Source organism: Phodopus roborovskii, unplaced genomic scaffold, assembly GCF_943737965.1.
Source record: "Phodopus roborovskii unplaced genomic scaffold, PHOROB, whole genome shotgun sequence".
NCBI classification, from domain to species: Eukaryota; Metazoa; Chordata; class Mammalia; order Rodentia; family Cricetidae; genus Phodopus; species Phodopus roborovskii.
In genome coordinates, this window is record NW_026125052.1 from 24,307,647 (window position 1) to 24,320,045 (window position 12,399).

Genomic DNA, 12,399 nt, shown 5'->3' on the forward strand with positions numbered 1-12,399 from the left:
TAAAAAATAAACCCGGTTTCCTGTCTGACTCTTATTTTCATTCTCCACTCATCTCATTCTTATTTTCATCGGAGTGGCTGGTAGGCACTTCCTGTCAGGACTAACATTTTTATGTAGGCAATAAAGGTATCATTTAAGAACCAAAAATACCAGCCCCTGCAATTTTCCAAAACTTCTCCCCTTTCACTGGTCAGCATATTCTGTTGAAATAATACTTTTAATTGGACCTAACTCCTTGTGTTAGCTGTGTTGAATGAAGCATTGTAATTTTGAAGCTTTATAGTCCTCTAATGTCTCATTTTTTTTGAAGAAGTGTCAAGTGTACAAAACATTCAGTTGTTTATTTTCCATCCAGCTGTCATCCATCCATCCATCCATCCATTCATCCATTGATCCATCCATCCAAAGAAGGGGCTAATGTTCTACACTGAGGGGACAGTAGGTGCATGGGGCCTGAAGAACAGCAAGATCAGGTGTGTGTGTGTGTGTGTGTGTGTGTGTGCGCGCGCGCGCGCGCACGCACGCGCGTGTGTGTTACTAACTGAAGCATGGTGAGGAATGTGGAGAGGACATAGAAGATGGAAGAGAATATAGAAGGGAGCAGGGAGAGGATTAGAGATACAGTCAGGAGATCTCTTTAGACCATAAGTGTTCTCAACGACTCTACTCTCTGCTTTTGAAGCAGGGTCTCTCCCTGTACTCAAGGCTCATGATTTTGAGGCTGGAAGCCAGTAAGTCTCAGTGATTCCCCTGTCTCCATCCTGCTCTCTAAACCCGAGTTTACAAGCCTTCGTGGGATGCCTGGCTTGCTATGTGGTTGCTGGGATACAAAGAGCTCTGGACCTCATTAGGCATAGCCAGTACTGTCAGCTGTGCCACCCACATTTTAAGGCAAGTCTTCCCACCTGCATTTACCCAACCCTGGAACTCACTAATAGACCTGTCAAATGTTTGTCTTCTAAATGATTCTAGATCCTGTCAAGTTGGCAATATTAACCTTCAAACCTAGTCAGCTAGTATTCTGGAAAAATTAAGTTTTACGGTAGTCAAGATGTCCCTTAGCCTATTTTTACCAGGTAGTTCAGTGCAGGGTTAAGGAGGTATCAGCAGCATGGATCCCTGGCCCGTTCTTACCACCAGGCCAGGGACCATGCACACGTGCACAGTTGTTTAAAGTTACTCAGCATCACTTCTCTAACAGACCTTTGTGAGTTGGTAGTGGTGACTCTGTGACCGTGTGAGTATATATATGTATGCGCACACGAAGAACAATAAGAACAGATGAAAAAGGCTCGGGCATTGCAAGTGTTCATTCTAGCTGTGACAGTTACTAGAGCCACCTTCCTTCCCAGATGGCATTTCCTGCCTCACAGTGTGCTCATTTTTACTGTTGTCATGGTTTCCCTTCATTTTTGTTTTTTGTTTTTGGTCAAAGTTAACACTGAGTTCCTTTGCCCGTCCTTCACAGTAGTGCCCCTTCTCACCAAGTCCTACTTGGTTCTGGGAATTAAACTCAGGGCTTTGCATATGTTTTGCAAGCACTCTGATAACCGAGCTGTATCCTCAGCCCCACATCTTTTATTTTAGGTCTTTAGTCAATAATCAAGAAATATGTTCACCTGTTGTGTCAGGCACTGGGCACATCCTACCACCCACCCACCCACCCTCCCACTCACCCACCCATCCATCTATCCATTCATCCACCCAACCATCCTTCCCCTTGGTGTCTCTTTATTCCCCACTGATCTTTTACAATCTAATGCCGATTTTATGCGGCCCTGTGACTCCTATTCATTGTGGCTGTGCATCATTTTCTTCCTTAAGTAAGGGGAAGGAGAATATCCTTTTAAAAAAATACAGGACAAAGCAAAGGGTCAGATAATCATTAGGCACACAATGTACTCACATTAAAGTAAAAAATTATGTGGCCAGCGTGGCTGGGAAAGTCTCCCAAGGACAGCCCTTTACCTGATTTCCTGCCAGACGGCTGCAGTGTGGCCATTTTTTGAATGTGATTTCCAAGATGGGCAGAAGTACCTCAATTACACAAATCACACATTGCTGCCTAAGGAAAATGCCTGCCAATTTCAGAGGAGTCTGCTGACATCCAATTTTGTGTGTTGCAGCTTGCAAGCATCCCATTTGCCCTCTGTCATAGGAGCATTCACCTCAGAGTCACCTTTGGCTCTTTCTGACACCTTCTTCCACTCCTGGCAACAGCAGTACCTACAGTGCATGGCCACATCCAATGTTCTGAAGCCTAAGTGCCATTCCCTGCCATCTACTTATTATCCAGACACGTAATGAGTAGCCTTTGGGGACCTGGTATTGAAACGGGATGGAGGAATATAATGATGAATAATACAATGGTCATCACTGCCTAGCAAAAGCCAAGCTCTCAAAGGGGACAACAGGCAACCCCGAGTTATCATGATAAACAAGGGAGCAACACAAAGAAGAACTAATTCCATCTGGAATTGTGTGGTGCTTCACGGTGGTGATGGGAAGTGGGAGTCCCCAAAGGATGTGAGGAAAAGAAGAGCGGTTGTGGCAAAGGGAATGTTATGTGCACACGCATAGAGGAGTGTGAGTCCATGGTAGCCAATGGTGTGATGGGGACTGCGGGTGTGAGCTGGTGAGTCAGCATAGATGGTGAGAAGAGAGATGGATGGAGCCAGTGAAAAATGTCCCTGTGTGGCACACCTACGGACTTGGGCTTCTTGTAAAGCATGGGCCCATCGAGGAAGTGGCTCAGAAACTTGGATCGGTGAGAATGGTCAACAAGCTACTGCAAATGAAGAAAAGAGGTGATAAGGCCAAAACTGAGGTACTGGCAGGCATTTGGAGATAAAGGATGTGATTAACATGAACAGTGCTTAAAAGGGCAGAAGCAATAGGTTCAGGTACAGCAAGGCATTAAGGTTGACCCAAGACGTTCTTTTACAACAGTTAGGTGGATAATAGACTTAATTGATGATATGGGGAAGATGGGAGGGGGAAAACATCAGAACGGACATGGTGGTGTGGGGCATGAGACATCCAGGCAAGTCTAGACCTCCAGGGAACAAGACTGGAGCAGAAGCAGGATCACTTTGGAGCTTCAGAATGTGGCCCCTTGTGTTTGTTGCAGACCAAAAATTTTAGTGCAAGATGGAACCCATAATCTTCATGAGTCTCAGTATCAGGCAGGTTTAGGTACCAGCTCCATCTTGTTCTTTTATCAATGTACCGACTTTTCCCTGTACCAACTGCAGATCTGAAGACATGGTAAACACTCAAGTTGGCTCTGGGCAGATTGAGCTGTCCATTAAGTTTTTCAAGTGAAACAAGGAAAACAATTGCACTAAGGAGAAAATTTCCCAGAATTACTCAGGCCTGGTGCAGGGGTCCCCTTTGTTGCCCAATGCCTTCCTTCCTCACCTTGAGTATCTCTAAAGCAAAGGTCAATTTGTTCACTTTCCTGTCATCCCAGGAAAATAGAAACCAAAACTGCAAAACTTGTTTTGGAAAACCTCCCCGAACCCAACTGTTTGCACAGGAGCCTTTGACTTTTATTGAAACTGCTCGATTACATGTTTTATTTATTATTTATTTTTATTTTTATGAAGTTCAAATTACAGGGCTACCCAGCTGAAGACTCTGGGACTCAACCAGATAAAACTGACTTAGAAGAAAGAGAGAGAGAGGAGAGAGAGGGAGTCCTCAAACATGCAAACGTTGGACTTTTTATGAACATATGGCAGCGTTTAGCTCTAGTCAGCAAGAAACAGGAACAAAACAAAACAAAGCCCAACTGTGAACGAGGCTGCTTCTTCGTGTCTGTTTTTCTAAATTATGTGGTTGCCTGAAAGCCGGGCTCCACCATAAGCAGCTAACCGTGCTTGGAAACACCTGTATTAATTAAATGGTGAAAGAACAGGCTTCTGGGTCTGTCTGTGCCCTGGTGTTAAATGTCGATGGTTGAATCTGTGGTTGGAAAAGCGGAATTCAGTTTTGAATAGAGTTTGGGTGGTATGTGCTGGGGGATGCCGGGCTGATATTCCAGGAAGCATCCCCATCATCCACCCAGTTGCGTAAACCAGAAACCAGGAGACAATTCGGAAACCCTTTCGGTGCTACCAGCACGACCCAGTCCAACATCTGCTGCTGAACAACAATGTTGTTATGTATATAATAGCACATTATTTTTATCCATTCCTTTGCCAGTGGGCATTTAGGTTAGACAGCTAAGTTAGTGCTCTTTTGCTAATAGACAGAACCCCATCGTGCATCCCTATGCTTACAACCTCCCCTTGGGTTCTTGTCATCCTTGTGGAATGTCTTTTCCTTGACCTCTGACCTCATCTCTCCTTACCTGATCCTAATTGCCCTCATTTCATCAAATCCCGTCTAGTCACTTTGACCCCCTCCCTTTGTGTTTCCATGATCCATCTTACTTTTAATTTATTTTTATTGTGTATTTTAAGTTAAAAATTGAACTAAACAATAATTACATCATGTCCTTCCTCCTCCTCCCCTTTCCCCAACCCATATTTGCCTGCCCACAAATACTCAGCCTCTGGTTTAACCATTGTTGTTGCATATAAATATACATAAATAAGCATAGAAATGCAGCCTACTGAAGCTGCTCATTGCTGCCCGCAATTTATATATTTCTAGGGCTGACTACTTCATATTGGCTAACTAATCAAGGAGCTCATCCCTGGGGAAGACTAGATCTTCCCTTCTTGGAAGTTCTTAATTGCTTGCAGCTCTTCATCTAGCAGCAGAACCCTATGAGATTTCCCCCATCCACATTAGGCAACTGGTGTAGGAATTGTTCAGGCAGCCACGCTGTTGAATTATCATGAGTGTTGTTTCCCTGTCATAACTGGACGGCACAATCTCACAGCAGAACTTAAAAACTGTAAGTTAAATATAACATAAAAGCTGCCCTCTTAACCCCTTCCAATTACAGTTTTGTTAACCCTGAGAATTTCATGTATGCACATAATGTATTTTAATCATATTATCCCCCAGGCCTCCTCCCTTCTCCTCCCGGACCGACCCTGACCTTTTCACACCCTCCCAACTTTAAGTCCTCTTTGAGAAATAACCCATTTTCGCCCAGTTTGTGCTGTCTAAATACTCATGGGTTTAGGGCCCTCAACTGGAGTGTGGTTGACCTACCAGGTGGCCATACCCTTAATGACCACCTCCCCACCAGTGCCTCAGGAGCCATCAACCATCAACATCTACTCAGTTGGGTGTGGGGTCTTGTGAGCCCTGCTCCCCTTCATGCTAATCTTCGCTGACTTGATGTCCACAGGCAAACACAGCTGCCATGAGCTCCTGAGTGCAGCACCCTTGCTATGTTCCAGAAGACACTGTTCTAGTGTGTCCCTCTCTGACGCACTCTTTTTACTTCCTCTTACGATCTCCGATCCCGGGGAGGGGTGATATAAATGACCTCCTTGTTACTTCTGCTCTCAATCTGTGTCTCCTCCTCAGGGAATCCTCCTTTTACCTCTCAGTCCCCACCTCTAATATGACCACAAAGAATCCCTTACTCCTCCTTGGAGGCCACTTGTATATGTGTTCTTATAACTTTTATGCTTAGGGTGGAGTGAATGGGTAGAAATTGCACTTCCCTGTGGCAGCCCTAACAGTGCCTTGAACATTGTAGACATTCCGACAGTTGCCAAAGCTCAGACACCTGCTGCCACACGTGACTTGACACTATGTCCATGGATGAGACACAGGGTATCTTCCTGCATCTTTCCCACGGCTGCGATATAGCGCAGATAGTAAAGACTGATCCAGGTCATACCATGGGGGTTGGATGTGAGGGGCACAGAGAAGGTGATTTGGGCTAACTGGAGGCAATGGAGTGAGTAACCTAAGGACTCCCTGTGAGCAAGGCCTCCTATGTTCAGTTTTATGCCGAGCCTGCCTCAGACCTAGCAAGAAGGGTACTCTTAGGAAGTATCTCCTTGTTAGAGAGAGGGGAAAAATCAGTTTCAGGTCATGGTGTTACAGTAGCCTTGGAGAAGCTATGGACCTCATCTCCCATTTCCCTGGTAACACTGGATGTGTAAACACTACTCCTTAAGGCCCGACCAAAAGAACAGAATAGCTCTGTATCAGGTATTAGGGGTTTTGACATTCTTAGTTTCTCTGAAGATTAGAACATTTCATACTATGGTCTCCTCCCTAAGGGTCAGTCATCTGGCTAAGACCGCCCCCTCAGGGAAGCTGATTAAAGCTATACTAAAGAGGAGGAATAATTATCCCAATCAGGAGACAATGTGCTTTTCCTTTCTAGAAACCGCCTTTGGTGTGGTGGTTTATGGAGCCACCTCTATGTAGCTGTTAAGTCTGCCCACTTTTCTGAGTTCTGGTGCAAGCCTAACTCTTCTTTTCTTTCTCGCACTCTCCGATACAGGCTAACACCAAGCACTTTTCTCTGGCACTTTGCACTTGATCTCTTATCCTACTCTTCACTTCCTGACTTGCTCTGCATGTCCACCAAACTCAAAAAGGCAAGCTGCTCTCTCTTCTCCATATCCCTCCTCGGGGCGGCTATGGAGATCCACAGTTTGCCTGCCTCATGGTTTTCTCTCAAATGCTAATGAAATTGCTTCCAACTGAGTGTTTTAAAACTCCTTTATTAATGAGGCTAAGAACCCAAAGAGGGAGAATACGGTGTGTGGGGGCTTCCCAAAGTTTATGGTAGCTATCTCTCTTGCCTGACTCTTCAGCAGTCAGAATCCCCCTACAGATATGAACCCCAGGGACAGAGGGGCCCTCTGTAGCTTCATCATGTGATGGAACTCTCCAGGACCAGTTAATGATTGATTTCCTCTTTGCTGCCCCAAAGTGTCAGGGGAGGGTTTCTGAGGCCCATTACAGGGTGTGCGGGACTTCTCTCTCTCTCTCCAGTGGTTCTATGGGCCCTTGTAAAAGCAAAGCATATGGAGAGCTTATTCACACGCAGGAGGCAGTGGCCAGTTCTTAGATAGAAGGTAGTGCTGATCCATTGAAAACAGACCCAACCTCAGCCCTGCCTCTGCCTCATGAAAAGCAAATTTCTCTCAGTACCTCAGAGGTCTATCCCCAGGGCCCAAGGGCCTGGCTCTGGGTATCTGGCAAAGAGGAGTACTCTTAGCCCTGAGCTGTGGGAGGGGGTGGCTCTGCTCTCTCTAGTGAGCAACCCCATTTTCTGAGGAAAACATATTAATAGTGGAAATGGTGGCATTTTCCTGGTTGGTCAGAGGATGTGTTCTCACATGAAGGGGTGCGTGGATTTCATGGCTTCAACCATTCTCTTCCTGAATGCACTGCATTTCCATGTACAAGCACACACAGGCACATATGCATGCTCATATGTACATCCAGGTATGTCTGGGTTAGATATTTAGAACCAAGCTAAAGCAGCTAGCAATGCTGGCTCACATTAGGTGCTGTGTGACAGATACGGTCTACACTTTGCCTTGGCATGAAGGAGACATGCTGTGATCTCTGCTTTCCACATGTCAAATTCCGAAGGTCTACTTTGTCATGAGTTCAGCTGGGCGATGGAGAAGAGAGATGAGCTGTGTGATGTTAGGGTAGCCAATTAAAGTCACCTGCTAGGAACTGGGAGAGGTTAACCCTTACATACCTACTGTGATGGTATCAGCAAGAACCTGCATCTCTTCTCGCTCTGCTTTCTCCAGGGAACAAGGAAGAGCAAGTGGATCCATAGTTTTGTGGACCCAGAGATGGAGAAAGGGAGGGCTAGGAGTAGAGGAGCATTAGGTGCTGGGTTGGAGGGAGGGTGGTCATCCTTGCATGAGCAGATCTCAGCAGGAGCTGCAGACTTCTCCTGAGACCACACAAAGAGAGACCTGGAATTCAGACTACAAATGCAAAAAGAGAAAGAGCATAACCCACCAGACATCCTGGGCTGTTCACCGCATGTCCCCTCTGAGACCAGCATGTGCAGGTTGTGAACCCGAGGTCTCACAGGATAGGACACAGCTTGTCCCAGGGATGCCTGCCAGGGAAACCTTGCTTCTGGGCAGGCGTGCTAAATGACATGCAAGTGCTTCAACCACACTGTACTCCTCTGCACCACATAAGCATCTTGCCCCACGTTCCAGGTCATTCGTGGTGGAACTTGAACCCGCTTTCCAACTTCTCACCATCCCAGGCAGACTTTGCCTTGCTCTGGTCCTACACTAAATTCTCCTCCTTAAGATGACCCTCAGCTTTAGAAGCTCCACCAAACCTCCCTGACCCATTCTACTGCCAGGATAGCAGTGCTCTCGTTTTTATGTATAGCTCTAGACAGCAGCAGTCCTAATGAGAAGACACTGCTAAGAAGTAGTGTCGATGAATCCATTAGCATTCGCTGTACAGCATTCTGTCATCTGAAAGGGCTGTGTTCTAAAACTCCTACGACTTTCTGAACGGATTGTTCTAAACCGTGTATATACTGTTTCTTTCCTACACATGCACATCTGTGACAATGTTTAATTTATAAATTAAGCATAACGAGAGGCTTAAACTAATAACAACAATATACTGTGACAAAATTACTGGCTTTACTGCTCCAGTACCTTGAGGTCATTAAGTAAAATAAATGTTACTTGAACACAAGTGCTGTGTTTTCAAGAGGGCTGATATTCGAACAGAGATAGCTAGAAAATAGCCCCATATAGAACGGAGGTGCAAATGGAAGATTCGTGCCCCAAGAGGTCCACGGTGATATTTCATCATGCTATTACGGATAGCGCACAATTTGATATTTATGAATTGTTTATTTCTAGAATTTTTTGTTGTTCCATGTGTTTGAGCCAAGGGCTGGATTTAGATGGCTGAAACCACAGAAATTGGAACTGTGCACCAGCATTAATGCATGAGTTATTTCACCAAGAGAGCTGATAAAAGACCATAGGGACCAGCAAAGTTCAGGGCAGGCTGCCACAGTAGGAGCCAGCAAGTGAGGAAGCCAAGCCATTGCTGATTGGGCCTGTTTTGCATCTGGCAAGCATCACGGGAGAACAGGTCTAGGCTGTAAGTGTTGCTTGGTCCAATGCCTGCAGGAGAGGAAGCATGGGGACACCATGGCAAACTCTTGGAATTCACATTTTCTTACCTTTGTTGTAATGGTGCATTTCAGGTGACCTACAGTGTGGGTTGAAGGAGGCAACCCCTACTAAGTTCTTGCCACAGTGTCTGGAACAAGCTAAAGACACTCAACATAGGACTATGGGTATATACTGCCACCTCTCACCTCCAATTATCACCTTGTTCAAGTTCTATAAAGAGATGGTGATTCTTCCCCATGCAGATTTTGCTCTGTGTAATTTAGTGAGTTCTCGCATTGCTGTGTATAAAATAGATTTATTGGCAATTGTGAAGGAAATATACAGTTCTTTTCAGCCTTGGGCACATGGCCAAAGTGTTGGAAGTCTATCCTGTGGTCTCTCAAGTTCTTGTTTCATTCCATTAGAATTGCACAGACCTTCAAGTCAGCTCGGGTTCTGCGTAGAAGGCTACAGTTTGGTTAAAAGAAATCACGCAGGTAAGGCCCACTGAGGTTAACTCCCCTTCTCCCAACTCCTATGTGGGGAAGAACCATGTGTGGACAATCTTTCTTCTCTCCAGCAGTGTAAGCAGATAGAGGAGTGGTTTGTGCTAATGAGAGAGAAGGGAGCCTTCCAACAGGTGACCAGGTCTCACAATGAATGTGTAAGATGGTTTCTTCCTACAGAGGCCAAGTTAAATTGTCCACAAACAGGTAATTAAGGTCATGGCAGGGCCACCTTAGGCAGATGTCCACTGTTGGCCATTCTAGGAAAAGACTTGGGTAAACTCTCAGCTTCCTTTGCTGACGGTGTGATCTCTTAGGGGTAGATGTGAGCACATGGGAGCCTTCTGTTTGAGGCTTCAGTCGGTAAGGAAAAAGTGGTTGGAAACACAAAGGATGGAGTATAGTGAGAGATCCACCCAGCCACACCTGTGGCACTGACCATGAGTACGTGAGCATGTGGCATGTGGTCTGGGGTTCGGGACAGGCTCGCTCTCTCGCTCCCGATAGGGTCATGGAGGGCAGCCGGTGTGGATCCTCGGAGAAGGCACTTGCGGAGGTCGTCTGCACGGAGTGTAAGTGATTTCTCCCCGAATACAACTGTATTAATCTACATTTGAGCCAGTCCCATGAATCTTGTGCTGCTCACCAGTTATCTACTTCATAAGGGTGCATCAGGGAAAGAGACCATCACAGGGCATGCAAGATAGCGCAGTGCTGAGTGTACAGGGGCTGAGATCACGTCTCCTGGGGTCAGCAGCTGGATCTGGCACTCACTAGCTATGCACATTTAGGTTGATGTACCTTCATTTTCTTCTCAGTACTCCCTGGTTCATAGTATAGTTACAAAGTTAAGTGAATCAATAAGTGAAGTTATTCAGCTAATGCTGGTATTGACGGTACTTGAATTCATACTTGGAAATAGGAAGTTTAGATGGACATATTCATGGACTTTAGACTTAAGAGAGATAAAAATTAATTGAATATAAATAAAATATTTTAATTTATTCTAATTTAAAAATTCAGAGCTAAGAGACATAGAAACTGGAGTAGAATTTGGCTTAAGACAGTGTGGCAAGCTTTTCTAAAAAGGGTGAGATAGTTAATATTTTAGGCTATGAGCCGTGGAGTCTTCCTGGCAACTAGTTAAGTGTGAAAAGTAGCTCTGTCGCACCAATAGACATCAATAGACACCGTGTTAACAAATGGGCAGGTCTGTGGTCTAATAAAGCTTTATTTAAAAGATTTGTGAATTTTCATTTGTAAACCCTTGGGCCAAGAGGGATGAAAAACGCATACCAGGGAATGTGTTGATGACACTTGTGAGAAGAAAAGCAAGAAGACAAATGACTCCACAGAACTTCAAAGGAGGGTGTGTGCGTCACAAAGGAGGGTAACTGTGGTATCTTCCACCTCATGTAATTCAGAAACCAACATCGTAGTGGTGTGTGTGTGTGAGTGTGTGCGTGCCTTTTACAGATAAAGGCGTCTATACATCTCTGGAAAAGGTTGACTGAGGAGAGAGGAATAGTTTCGTGGTGTGTTTTTTCTTTTCTTCCTCGTTTTTCTTCTTTTGTGGTGGTGGTAGGCTTGATACAATCAAAAGTTGGAATGAGGCCAAGGATGGACTACTTTTCCAGGTTCAGTGATGAGATGCAAATGGAGGGTTGTGGCTTCTGTAACTCCCATCACATGGGAGGGGATCTGGAAATGCCCTTCAGGACCCAAAAGTCAGAAGTGGACCTGACAATTGTTAAGGAAAGTTCCTAGCGAGAACCACAGGGTTCTCTAACAGGCTTTAAGCATCACAAACATGGCGCTGGCAGGTCTTGGCCTTCTCCCTTCCCTCTCCCTTGCTAAACCATTAGATGACATTCATAAAGCTAAGGTCTGTTTCCTTATTCAGCCACCACTACGCCCATCTAAAACTCCAAAGTCCACTATCAAAACACCAAGGTCCAGCAGTCAAAATTTATTCTTGACTACACTGACTAACCCGTCCAAGCAGGATTCACCAACCCATCCTAACACAGACTTCTGCTTTCCTCCTTAAAAACCTACCTCTACCGAAACATCTGCTGTCATCTTTGTCTGATCCAGAGGTAGCCCCAACCCCATCCTTCCTGGGTAGTCACTCTCCTTTGTGCTGAGAATTTGGTGTCTGAGTGTGTTCTGTGCCTGCTCTGAGGCTGCTTCAAGAACCGCAAACTGCACAGAAACTTCTGCAAGGCTCATTAGCTGATAGAACTTCAGTGATGTGGAGGGGTTGGAATGTTACAGGTCTAGAGTCTAAATTATAATTTATCTTGGCCTATATTTAGCCCCTTAGTAGCAATTCCTTGCCCTCCTCTCTGACCTAACATCTCCATGACTGGCAAATTAAACCTGTTGGAATGTCATGGCAGACCACAAGCTTCTCCCAACCACCAGACTGAGAATCTTGTGAGATGACCTCTGAGGCCTACTGCAGAGATCTCCCAGTCATGCTTTCAGCTGCCTACCCAGTATCCCCACAGAGATATTTGAAAGTCCTTTATAGTTTTCTTTGTTTTATTACTATAAAAACTTAACAAAATTGTTACTGATTGAAGTATGGAATTTGGCATTATCTGAATCTGTGTTTCTTGACTATAGTTATTTGTAGCTCAAATAATAAAAACTCAGAGGCAGATACTGGGGTTTAAGCCAAAGATCAGAAAATCAAAGCAGCCAAGCCAGTAGCTCTTACCTCTACCAAACTGAAATAGCCAGGAATCTTTAGGGACAATGCTTCATGAATCCTCAGAGGCAAATGCTCTGAGCTCCTGCCTCCTTACACCTTATATCCCTTTCTCTCTGCCCAG